Here is a 12,926-nt window from a genome sequence, read left to right as displayed (position 1 = left end):
TCACTCCAGACTATTGCATTCCAGCTGTTCTGCCTCTGATACTATGTGGAGGAACTGTTTGGGCAACGACATTACCTCTGAGTTGAGGATTCCTGTCGATCGCAATGTGAGCATGCTTCGAGAGTTCCAGAACGTTTGGCCCACCCACTTTCAATTTCGGCTTTTAATAAATCAAATCAAATCAGAAATCATTTATTATATATATATATTTATTCATATAGGTATATAATGTATACTTATGAACGTCAAAAAAAAAGAAATGTACATCTAATGCTTCTAATTTTACATTTACCGTCAGTTCTCAAATCAAGGACGTAGAACGGAAGAGAAGAACTGGCAATAAACTCTTCGCCACTCTTTTTAATCGCCAAGTTTTTTCTTTCACACAACGTTTGTAAGGAGCTGCAACCATTACACCATGTTCCATATGACATGTTAAGTAATAAAGAATAATAAAATAATTTAAAGACAAAGATTTAGCCTCTATCAGCAGGAGGCATGATGAAATAGGAGCACGCACTTACATTCTCCTGGGAACAACACGCAAATACATAGTCGAAACAACTAACATCACCGCATACACGAATTCAAGTACGACCACTCACCACAAATAGCACCCGTTCACGAGTATGACGCATGGCCAGCCATCGGCCCCCTCGCCATATTTTAGGGAGAGAACAACCTGACGCATGGACACCGCCACAAGCAATGGCATTTAAGTGTTGACGATCTTAATGACGATCCTTGAAATGTGGACTTAGCTACACAAGAAAATAGTAATAATACTAATTATACTTAAACTAGCGACCCGCCCCGGCTTCGCACGGGTGCAATGCTGATACTAAATACACTACAGAAAATCTGTGAACGTTGTATATAAAAATGTGGGTTATCCATAAGAGATTGACATATACCATCACGGACTTTTCTGTAGACCTTTTCAATGTGTACATTATTTTGATATATCTCATAGGGTTCAGCCTGCGTTTGCAATGTAAGCGGAAAAAATGTAATTATTTACGACATCACATTAGAAACCTCAAAAATAACAGTACTTTTCCACTATTTAATGGATGTAATTAAACATATAAACCTTTCTCTTGAATCACTCTATCTATTAAAAAAAACCGCATCAAAATCCGTTGCGTAGTTTCAAAGATTTAAGCATACAAAGGGACATAGGGACAGAGAAAGCGACTTTGTTTTATACTATGTAGTGATTATCTGATGCCACATGAATCGCGGTTATAAATGTCGCACACCCAGATCAATACTGCACTAAGTCAAAAAATCCCCGAATCGACTTATTTATATAGTTAAATAGGCATTTTTTTCCCGCACATACCACAAAGACAGCCATATCTTTATTTGCTAAAACAGCCAACAGATGTCGTGCTAAGTCTCTTTTGGTGAATGAATAACTGCCTAGTCGTACCACGAATAAGAATCTAATTCGAGTTGCAACTTGTTCCTTTATAGAAGCAGCATATAGTGACGTTACGTAACAGTGAATTATTTTGTAATGGTTAAGTATTGTTGAATGAAGTAGAAAATTACTCCGAATTATTTAGATTTAATGCAGTGTTGGTGAATTTCCTGCTTCTGCTGTTTTGATAGTATTTCTAAATAATACTGTATTGGTGACGAGGGTATGTTATATTTTTTTAATTATTCAAAAATAGTACAGTGTTGTTTGATAAAGCTGAAAATTAGTTAAATAATGCACTATTGATGGTAAACGTGAATAATGTTATAATTTCTGGAAATAGAGCAATATATTATTTTTTAATACTCAGAATTACTACTTATTATCTAAACTAAAAGAATACTTTTGAAAATTGGTTTTAGAATTTATTTTTAAGAAGATTTAACATATTTTTTGAGATAATGCAGTATTAGTGAATGAAATTGAATATTTTATGTTATTTGGCAGATGATGAAGGGTCGGGGTCTATTGTTGCTTGAAAAGGCATTGGAAGCAACGGCAATCGAGGCTGCGTCAACCACTTCACAAAGAAAAATAGAAATTTGTGTTGAAAATGAAGCAAAAATTTAGATGCATCACCATCATCAATCGTGGTATCACCAGTTACATGATTAACTATCACGGTATCACCCGTTGCAGCATCAGCTCTCGAGGTATCATCTATTGTAGCTTCAAATAAGTCTTTGACACCCGAAAAGAGTAATGAAAGAGATTTTATAGATGATTCGGATCGGAACGGATCCTACTTTTTCTATCCGGCCACCTGTAATACCTAGACGGGTATCTTCGTCTTCCTGCTCAAGTACCTCTTCAGACTCCAGCTCATCGTCATCAAGCTCTAGCAGCTCAAAGTACTCATCTGACAATGAATCCAATAGACCAGGCCCATCGGCAGAAGATACCCGAAACCGAAGCGGAGCGCGGTGCAAGTGAGATCGGGAGTTGTGTCCTTGCATACATTGAGTTGATACTTGCAAAAAAGGATCCTAATAATGATGTGATGTCATATTCTATAGCGACAATTGCTTTCGGCAACAAAAAAACAAATACTGACTATCTTTCTATGCTTACGCAGTTAACAACATGCTTAGAGTTAATTCCATAAGACATAATTTCTTCCGCGGGCATTCAAACGAAGGGGACAACGCCCACAGTGTAATAGAAAAATAGATTAAAAGATACTTAAAATCTGTTCCTATTTATTGCCCACAGCAATATGCTACTTTAATTCGTACTGCGAAGAAAACAGGAGAGCCGTATCATGTAAAAGAACTTTTACACAATAACTTTTATGACCTGAAAGCCCTTCAGGAATCTTGGGGCAATAATTTTAATGTGGATGAGGACAATAACCAAGTCAAGTGGATTGACATCAAGCAACTTCGCGTTGAAAAGCAATATCCTTTGAGTTTCTTCTATAAAACATCGTAATTTTAAGAAAGTTTGTGTTCGAAGGCGCTACAAATATCAAAACTTTTCTCCGCAATTTCTTAAAGCATATACAGAAAAACAACCTGTGGCTGAAAACAAAAAGAGAGATATAATGGAATTAATTAAAAAATATATTTTTCCTACTAATTACGTCAACTCAGTTACAAGACAGCATTGAATTTAGAGTAGCACAGCACTTACAGGAAACGTAATTTCCTTCATTGAATTGAAAATTTCATATCTAAGTATCCTGTGATTATTTTATTTTTTATAGAAAGTTTAAGGTAGTCAATAGATAATTATGAAAGTAAACTTGTGATGTTACATTAATTTTTGGTTTAAGATTGCTTTTTTTTAGACCCCAAACATGTAAGACTGTTTTTCTTCATAACATAATATAGCTGATCACACTGTCACAGTATATAATAAAAGTGCATGCTGATTTTCATAGATTCCATTGTTTTATTTACTGTTTTATGAATACATTCTTGAAATTGAAACAGATAATTCTTTGTTGAATATTTACGACCAAATATATTATGATAGGATTACACTGCATTATTTCAGAATCAATCAGTAAGAACGGAGTAAATAGAAATAATTTTTATTTTATTGGTTCAATAGTTTTACAACAGTGAATTAACTCAAAAAGTAAGGATTAAACACTTTATGTGAGTTTTTACAGTAATTAACTAATGTTTATTGATAAGCATTTGGTTATTTACACAATATTTAAAAAATCTTAGTAATAACTTTACATCTTATATGATAAAACAGTTTTTAGTCGATACTCAAAAAAGTTATATTTTGACTTAGTGCAGTATTGATCTGGGTGTGCGATGTGATTAGTAAGTAATTAGTCCAAAGAGGCGTCTTAAAACTCTTTCTACCGAACCTTAGCTTGCCAATTGGTCACATAATTTGCGTAGGCTCCAGCGATATCTGGATATGTCAGAATTATGTTCGTTGTTACAATTATCAAGCAGTTGTTAACATTCTCGCTACGAAGTATTAAAGTAAAAATATGTAAAATCTAATAAAACTTCAACATAATTTTAAAGTTACATCATGTATGTTTAAAGGGTTTGTGAACTTTTATTTACCTGCAACGTGTTTACTTCATAGCTTTGAGTTTTTACTTTACAGCTTCGGAAAATTGGTAGTTGGATGTTTGTAAGGTAAACTCTTAAAATAATGAATAAAATGTTTATCAAAATAGGTGTTTACCTATTCAAGGATTGAGATGATGGCGAGGATGAGAGACTGGTGAATAAACTCTCCGCCACTCATTTTAATCGTCAACTTTTTTTTACACAATGTTTGGAGCTGCAACCATTACACCATAAATAATGACAGTCTTAAAATAGGGCAGTAATAAAAACTTTCATTGAATAATTCTTTTGTTGCTCCCTGTCATATTTATAATAATATTGGTTTATAAATTTTAAATGTTAATACGTCCCCGTCTTCTGCTATATCACTCTTCAAACTCGAAATTTAACAGTACCAAAATAGTATCATAATAACAGAACGCGGTAAATTGTGTGTGATTGTATATTATGAAGGATTATGGGTCGTTTATCAAAGAAACGATAGTAATTAGCACAAATATAACTTTTATTTGGTAAGAAGATGAATGACAGCAAGAACACTTAGTTACAATCCAATTCATATAAAGTGTTGCCACCTAGTTTAATTTTCAAAAACTATTTTACTTAAATTGCTCAATACTCCCACTAAAATTTAAACTAGGTACAAATATAAAAAAAAAATAAACTCCTACTGAAATTAGAGTTGTGAAAAGAAAAACAAAATGTGATCTCTTAAATAGATAAAAGCTTGAGTTGGTAACGCTTTAGTTAACATATCTGCTAATTGACTGTTACTAGGAATATAATTTAGTTTAATTACACCCAACTCAACCTTTTCCCTTATAAAATTAAATTTCACATCTATGTGTTTGGTTTATGATAAACAGGATTGCTAATTAACTTAATTGCACTCTGATTATCAACATACAATGGAACAGATGTAATATTTTCACCTAAATCTAATAATAATTGCTGTAACCATAATATCTCTTTTGCAGCTTCACAAGCAGCTACAAATTCTGCTTCAGTTGTGGAGAGAGCAGTAGTCTTCTGTTTCTGGCTACACCATGTTATAGGTCCCCCATTCATATTAAAAATATAACCTGTAGTAGACTTACGCGTGTCTACATCACCTGCAAAATCTGAATCCGAATAGCCAGTGAGATCACTACTTTCTCCATAACATATACATAAATCTTTAGTATTTATTAGGTATCTAATAACACGTTTAATGGCATTTACATGTTGTTGACTTGGATCGTTTACATATCTACTCAAAACATTTACAGCAAAAGAAATGTCAGGCCTTGAAACAGAGCTCAAAAATAACAAGGACCCTATAGCTTCTCTGTATGGAAAATTAATAATATTATCATCCATTTTCTTTGAAATAACAACATTTACATCTGCAGGGGTACTGGCAGGATTTGAATCACTCATACAAAACTTCTCTATTAATTTTTCAATGTAATCTCTTTGATAAATACAGATACAATTATTTACTCTCTCTATTTCCATTCCCACAAAATATTTCAATTTTAATTCTTTTATTTTAAATGTTTGTTTCAAATATTCTATAACTCTTTTAATCATTGAGGAACTGGAAGAGACTACAAGTGCATCATCAACATAAATTATTATGAATACTTTCACCCCATTGAAAATACCTACATAAACACAACTGTCAGCCTGAGATTGCACAAAACCATATTTTATTAAAAACTCAGTGAATCTTCTATTCCAACAACGAGACGCCTGTTTAAGTCCATACAGTGATTTATTAAGTTTTAGGATACAATCATTTTTAAATGAAATTCCTTCTGGTACTTCTATAAAAATATTCTCTTCCAAATACCCGTTCACATGGCCTATATGAGGTTTGATGCCGTTCCATAATTCAAATGGTGTTTTCTTAGGAGTTTGGCTGGAGGAAGTCCGGTTTAATAAATATACTGCACAATTCACAACCTCAGCCCATAATTCCAGTGACACATCCCTCGCGTACAACATTGAACGTGCACTCTCCACAATGGTACGGTTCTCTCTTTCAGCACGCCCATTTTGTTCTGGTGTATATGGCGCAGTACACTCATGAATTATACCTTCTTTGCTGAAATAGTCATTGAAGGTTTTATTCACATACTCTCTTCTATTATCAGTATGCAATATTCTGACACTATGCATGTACTTATTTTTGATCAAAGCATTGTATTTCATGAATATGTCCATCACATCACTTTTATGTTTGACAAAATATACATGCCTGTAACTTGTAGCAGCATCCTTAAATAATATAAAGTATCTCATACCTTGGATAGATGTATGACTCATAGGTCCACAGACATCACTATATACAAGGTCACCTGGCTGTAGTTCTCCTCGTATAGATTTGTGAAATGGAAATCTGCACTGCTTTCCATATGCACATGCTTCACAAACAAAATCAGTTTTATCACTGTTATTCAGTTTCAAGCCTTCTACCACATTATCAGCACTCATACTCTTGATTTGTTTTAGGTTAACATGTCCCAGTCTTTCATGCCACATTTTAATGTTATTTTGATCACTTTGAACTAAGTTACATGTATCTGAGACCACAGCTTTAATTTTCAATTCGTATAAATTATTTTCTGTTATTGTTGCACACATTACCAAGTCATTTCCTTTGTAAATGAATGCACCAGAGTCTTTCTTGATAATGATATATGATTTACGCATTATCACACCTTCTGAGAACAGATTTCGTCGCAAATTCGGAACATACAATACATCATGTAGTTCACTGTTCTCCCACTGTCCATTGACACATCTCTTTATTAACACCTTGCCAATGCCAGCCACTTCCACTGATTGTTTGTTTCCTAATGTCAATGATTTCTGGTTACATTCCAATAGTTCTACAAAGAACTCCTTTCTATAGGTCATATGTGCAGAGGCACCACTGTCTAAAATCCACACATTGTCTTCAGCTTCATGGAATTTGGTTTCTACATTAAACGCTAACAAGTCTGCACCTTCCTGTTGAGGTTTTCTATACTTGGATTTCTTTGGAGCACGACATTCTCGAGAAAAATGTCCTCGTTTCCCACAATTATAACATTCAAATCTGTGTTTACTGTTTTTATTTTGATTTGAATTACTAGCATTTCTATTCAGCTCACTTTGTTTTGGGCTATTTTTACACCCTTTCTTAGCCACAAGAAGAGCGGTTTCTTGTTCTTCTTCACACTGTAAACTAGCTTCTTCATCTAACAAACGAGCAGTGAGATTGACAAGAGTCTGTTGCTCTGGATCCAAAGACATCCACGCTTGACGGAGTGATCTATACTTATGAGGCAGTGTTCCAAGTATTTTTGTTATCACAGCCATTTCACTAATACTTTCGCCACTTTCTTTTAACTGCTTGGCCAATGATTCCACTTTAGAAATGTGTTGAGCTACACTGTCATTTGTAGACATTTTATACTGATAAAACTTTTCATGGATCAACATTTTACATAATTCACTCTTCTGTTCGTATATTGATTCAAGTTTTGTCATTATTTCCTTAGCAGTTTCACAATTTTCTATTAAAGTTATTTGTTTAAAGTCCATCGAAGATGTTATAATAAACATGGCCATGCCATCATTCTTTGTCCATTCAACATTATTTCCAGCCGGTTTAGGCACTGAAATATCAATCCCTTTTGCTTTTAGGGCACACTTTATCTGGAATTTCCATTGCCTAAAGTTATTTCCATCAAATTTTTCTAAGTTTATTGACCGCATTGAATCCATTTTGAGGTTATTTTGTCAATTTCTTCACAATACGATTGTAACTTTTTCTTTGCTATTTTTCTTAAAACTTTCAATTGCAGAATCTACTGGGCCCATAACCTGAAGGATTATGGGTCGTTTATCAAAGAAACGATAGTAATTAGCACAAATATAACTTTTATTTGGTAAGAAGATGAATGACAGCAAGAACACTTAGTTACAATCCAATTCATATAAAGTGTTGCCACCTAGTTTAATTTTCAAAAACTATTTTACTTAAATTGCTCAATATATTATAGGGGTATAATTACGAATCATTTTCATATGAAATGCCGTTTGGGTAATTACCAAAGTTTGATCTGAAAATATTTCCGTAGACTGTTTAATTTACAACTCATGAATTTAAGCCCTAAGTTGTATTATATTTAGTCTACATTTAATACGTGATTTGAGCTGAGATTGCTTTTTTATGTAACAGGATGCAAACGGGCAGGAGGCTCACGCTATATTAAGTGATACCGCGTTGATACTCAAACGAAACAACCACTAATTTTCGTATAATGCATTCTACTAATGAATACGTTTAACAGGGATTTCAACGCAAAATAACATCTAGTATTGTAAAACAGATTACTAGACGTAATAAGCCCGCGTCCCAATAGAGCTGTGTCAGCGACGTAGTTCTACGATTGCATTTTAAACTTTCATTTCCCAGGAAATGTTTGTCTAAATCTAACTTAAGTTAACCAATTCGATTTACAACCCCTTTAATTATATAGTAGTATGTAATTAGAGAAGTGTTGGCCTAGTGGCTCCAGCGTGCGACTCTCATACCTGAGGTCGTAGGTTCGATCCCCGGCTGTGCACCAATGGACTTTCTTTCTATGTATGCATTTAAGATTCGTTCGAACGGTGGAGGAAAACATCGTGAGGAAACCAACATGTCTTAGACCCAAAAAGTCGACGACGTGTGTCAGGCACTAGAGGCTGATCAACCTTCTTGCCTATTAGATTTAAAAATTGATCATGAAATAGATTTAGAAATCTGAGGCCAAGACCTAAAAGATGTTGTAGTGCCACTAATTTATTAATTTTATTATGTAACTAGCGACCCGCCCTGGCTTCGCACGGGTGCAATGCTGATACTAAATACACTACAGAAAATCTGTGAACGTTGTGTATAAAAATGTGGGTTATCGCCGTATAGAACTTTGTCTCATGTAAACAAATAGTTTCTTATAATTTATGGACGGGGAGTTTCCTCCAGGTATTGTTTGATATAATAAATAAATTTTGCTTTACAGAATACTCGCATTTATGATTCAAATCTTTTTATTTAAAGGAAATATGTTGTCCATATATGCAATCGCCTTAGGATTGTCTCAGAACGCCATGGTTCTGTGGCTTATGATTCTTCATCTATATTTTTGGCTATGTTAAAAATAAGAAAACACTTTTTTACGGATTATAGTTATGTATTATTGTATTTAATTATTATTGTATAATATAATAATACATAACTATAATCAGTAAAAAAGTGTTTTCTTTAAATGTGTAAAAGTTATGTTAATAAAAGAATCAGTTTATCAAGGATTTGTATAGTAAATAATAGAACGGTGATTTTTTGTATTAATCGCCAATTTATTAAAGCTATATATAACTGTGGGTCAATAATGATTGTGATAGGTTAAGTTTAAACATTAGGAATTCCCTAAGAGTAATCAACGTTAAAACTCTAATTTCTTACTCGGCTTAAGTGCTGGAATAAATCGTTGAAGATTTATACACTACGTTAGCACTAATGGCTAATATTTTTCAGTGCATTTCTGCATGTGAACTGGTGACTATAGGGTTGACTTGGAATGAAATATAGCGGGCAGCTGCAGGGTTAATATATCAATGTCATCTCTCATTACGCACGGTGTTTGGTAGTTCTGAGTTTCCTTTAAAATTTATTTAGATTTCTGTGTTTAAAGTCACATAATAACATAAATATCTTTCGTTACATTTATGTCACATTATTGCTTATTTGACTTCAAAGTTCAGAAACATGCACAATAGGTATAGCTAAAGAGAATGTGTCGCCTTTTTATAAATTAAATAGCTGGCCCCGCAAACTTTGCTTCTCCTTAATACCTAGCCTACCTTTTTAATACATACCTACCTAGCAAAATGTTCCATATTTTGTTATGATACCCCAGAGACTCGGTTTTCTGGAATGAAAACCTTTTAGGTTGTTCTGGTTTAAATTAACAAATAAAAAAGGGGTTAATGATAGAGGGGTGAAAATTAAGGATTGTATGTATTTTTGTATGCCGTATCATAAAAAAAAGTATATTAGGCTAGACACCCCGTATCGCTTAGATGTTCGAAAGATAGATAGTAGCCGATTCTCAGACTTAATATGCATAACAAATTTTATAAGAATCGGTCGAGCCATTTCAGAGGAGTATGGAACACGAGATTTTTTTATATATTGAGATACTATTAGACTGACAGGAGTATACTATTAGTGACTAGTGGTGGAATACCTCCTCGAGGGCGTCTCTTGAGAGACTCTTAAGTTGGCTTGGCCGTCGTTCGACACTAGCCCAAGACGCAAGCTCACTGGAAGCGCATAATGGTATTTTTTATGTTAGGCTGATTCTGCCAAACATGGCTACTATAATGGATCATCCAGATGAGATAAAAAACTCCTCTACTCTTCTTTGTGCTGTCTGAATGCTTTGATATGTCCAAAAGAATGTTTTAGTTTTGTTTATTTTTCTGTATAGAGATGTATTTGTTTAGTTTCCTTAATAAATAAACATGTTTTCTACTAGTCTTCAAACGGTGTTCGTCAAGCACACCTTAGGGCGTCATAACCTCCTTTCATTGATCTAACAATACATACTAAAATATCAAGTATATAATAAAAACATATACTGCACACAAAATCACCTATATTACATTGTTATTATTCACTAGGGCAGGCGGTTAATGGAAATTTTATAACGGTGGTCATTAAGGAACGCAATTTAAGATAATATTGTTTCTGAAACAATAGCCCTGTCTGAATTTTTAATAAATTATATTCTGTTCTTTAATTTTGATGTACTTTACTGAGTGTCTACAAACAATAATTAAATATAAGTCTAGCTAGTCATTTAGCTTTTCTGGTTTCTTTTTTGAGAATTTAAGTACGTGCTCGTATTTCACCATGCCTCCTGATTATAGAGGACAAAACTTTGTTTTTAATTTATTTTTATATACTTTATCAAGATGTCATATGGTGTAATGGTTGCAGCTCCTTACAAATAAAGAGTGGCGGAGAGTTTATGAATAAATAAAATGAAATCTACATTTAAACTTAATAAACATAAATAATATGACAATTGTATCAGAAATAATTTATAAATAAGTTTTTCCAAACATTTCAGAATTTACGATGTTCATAATTAGATTAATTCACCTTTGACATTTGAAAAATAAAACATAATATTTAGTTTAGTATTTTGCATTGTACCAATTATAAAGACCCGATCGCACCAGCGTTTGTAAAGCATTGTTGGCGCAGCCCTCGACAAGCGATGAGAGCTGTTACAATATTGACGGACAACGCTAGATGTAGTTTATTAAATTACCAATACTTATTAGAAGTAGTTTTATTAGAACTTCAATTTCCACTGGAGATATTGAAGATATAAGAACCACTCTTGGCGTATCCTTGGGTATTAAGGAACTAGGGTATAAATAGACTTTAAAAACATTCAACCTAATTCTGACGTAGGTACATTTAAACCAACCTTTTCTTCATACCATAGGAAAATGCTAATGTAATCGCATTAATAATAATTATTATTCCTAATTACCCAAATATGGGAAATCTATATGAGAAAAAAACATACGATTATCTTATTCCAAATTTAATACATTACATAAATCAAACAATTATAAATATTTTTTATATTTATAATATATGATTAATCAGACATCATCTTTATTTAAGTCTCAAGTCAAGAACAGGTTTCTTGCACGAGCTATCTAAATAAAAAAATAAAAAAAAACCTGAGAGGTGTCAAGGGGTATCCGGATGGAACAAAGTTCCTTTCGATAACCTGTATAGACTCAACAAAAATAATCGTCTAAATGTGTAGACAAAACAAAAATAACTGGCTTGCTTTCTATGAGTAAAAGAGAGAGAGGGAGAGAGACAGACAGAGAAACATGCGCACGGGTCACAACTATAGAAAACATTTCCTTACAACTTTGGTCTTAATTTTTTCCATCTAGTCCCTTTAGCACCGCGGTTCATTTTACCCATAAATTCTTTTATAGAAATCATTGTTTAGCATGTGTTAATCCCAAAAAATCCATGGCGTATCAGGTTTACGAATAAAAAATACTAAAACACATCAATGTTTCTAAGTAAATTCAAGCTATCTGTCTATAACTAGAACTATATTAAAGATTAGCACAACCATTTACCATTTTTTGTTGATATCAATAATCTCATTTTGTCGGCTCTTCTCGGATCTTAGTAATTAAAACGGCAATGTAAACAACATTTAAGGGTTGAGATCCAACAGATAGGTCACATCGTAAACTTGACTGAAGAGGTGAGGTGCCATTATAATATTTCCGTCAAATTGCTTATTACTAAATCTAATTTTAGTGGTATTGTCAAAGTCAAAAATCATTTATTCATATAGCTAACATAATGTATACTTATGAACGTCAAAAAAAAGAGAAATGTACATTAAGTGAATCTTATTTTACATTTACTGCCAGTTCTCAAATCAAGATCGTAGAACGGAAGAGAAAAACTAGCAATAAACTCTACCGCCACTCTTTTTAATCGCCAAGTTTTTTTACACAATGTTTGTAAGGAGCTGCAACCATTACACCATGTTCCATATGACATCTTGAGTAATAAAGAATAGTAAAATAAATTTTAAAAAAGATTTGTCCTCTATCAGCAGGAGGCATGGTGAATTGGAACACGCACTTACTATAGGCCAGGCAATGTATATTTTGACCAGTTTACGTGTGTCTTGCGCACCCAGAGTTGCACCGGCTGAATAAACAAGAATTTATTTTATTTATTTATTTATTTATTCATTCGTTAGAAAGAAACACAAATAACACAATATATAAAAATTACAAGGGATGCAACGGGCGGC

At 33.2% G+C, this 12,926-nt stretch overlaps 1 long non-coding RNA gene across 1 annotated transcript; it reads left to right on the top strand.

Annotated features, from left to right (window-relative positions):
* The first annotated feature begins 1,260 nt into the window (after positions 1–1,260).
* LOC123689881 lies at positions 1,261–2,244 on the top strand. Its single transcript, XR_006750753.1, has 2 exons — positions 1,261–1,649; positions 1,934–2,244. It is a non-coding gene; the product is annotated as an uncharacterized LOC123689881 (long non-coding RNA).
* The last annotated feature ends 10,682 nt before the right edge of the window (positions 2,245–12,926 follow it).

The sequence above is a fragment of the Pieris rapae genome, chromosome 16 (assembly GCF_905147795.1).
Source record: "Pieris rapae chromosome 16, ilPieRapa1.1, whole genome shotgun sequence".
Taxonomy (NCBI): Eukaryota; Metazoa; Arthropoda; class Insecta; order Lepidoptera; family Pieridae; genus Pieris; species Pieris rapae.
Note: the sequence above shows the minus strand (reverse complement) of the source record. Positions and strands in the feature narration are given on the sequence as shown.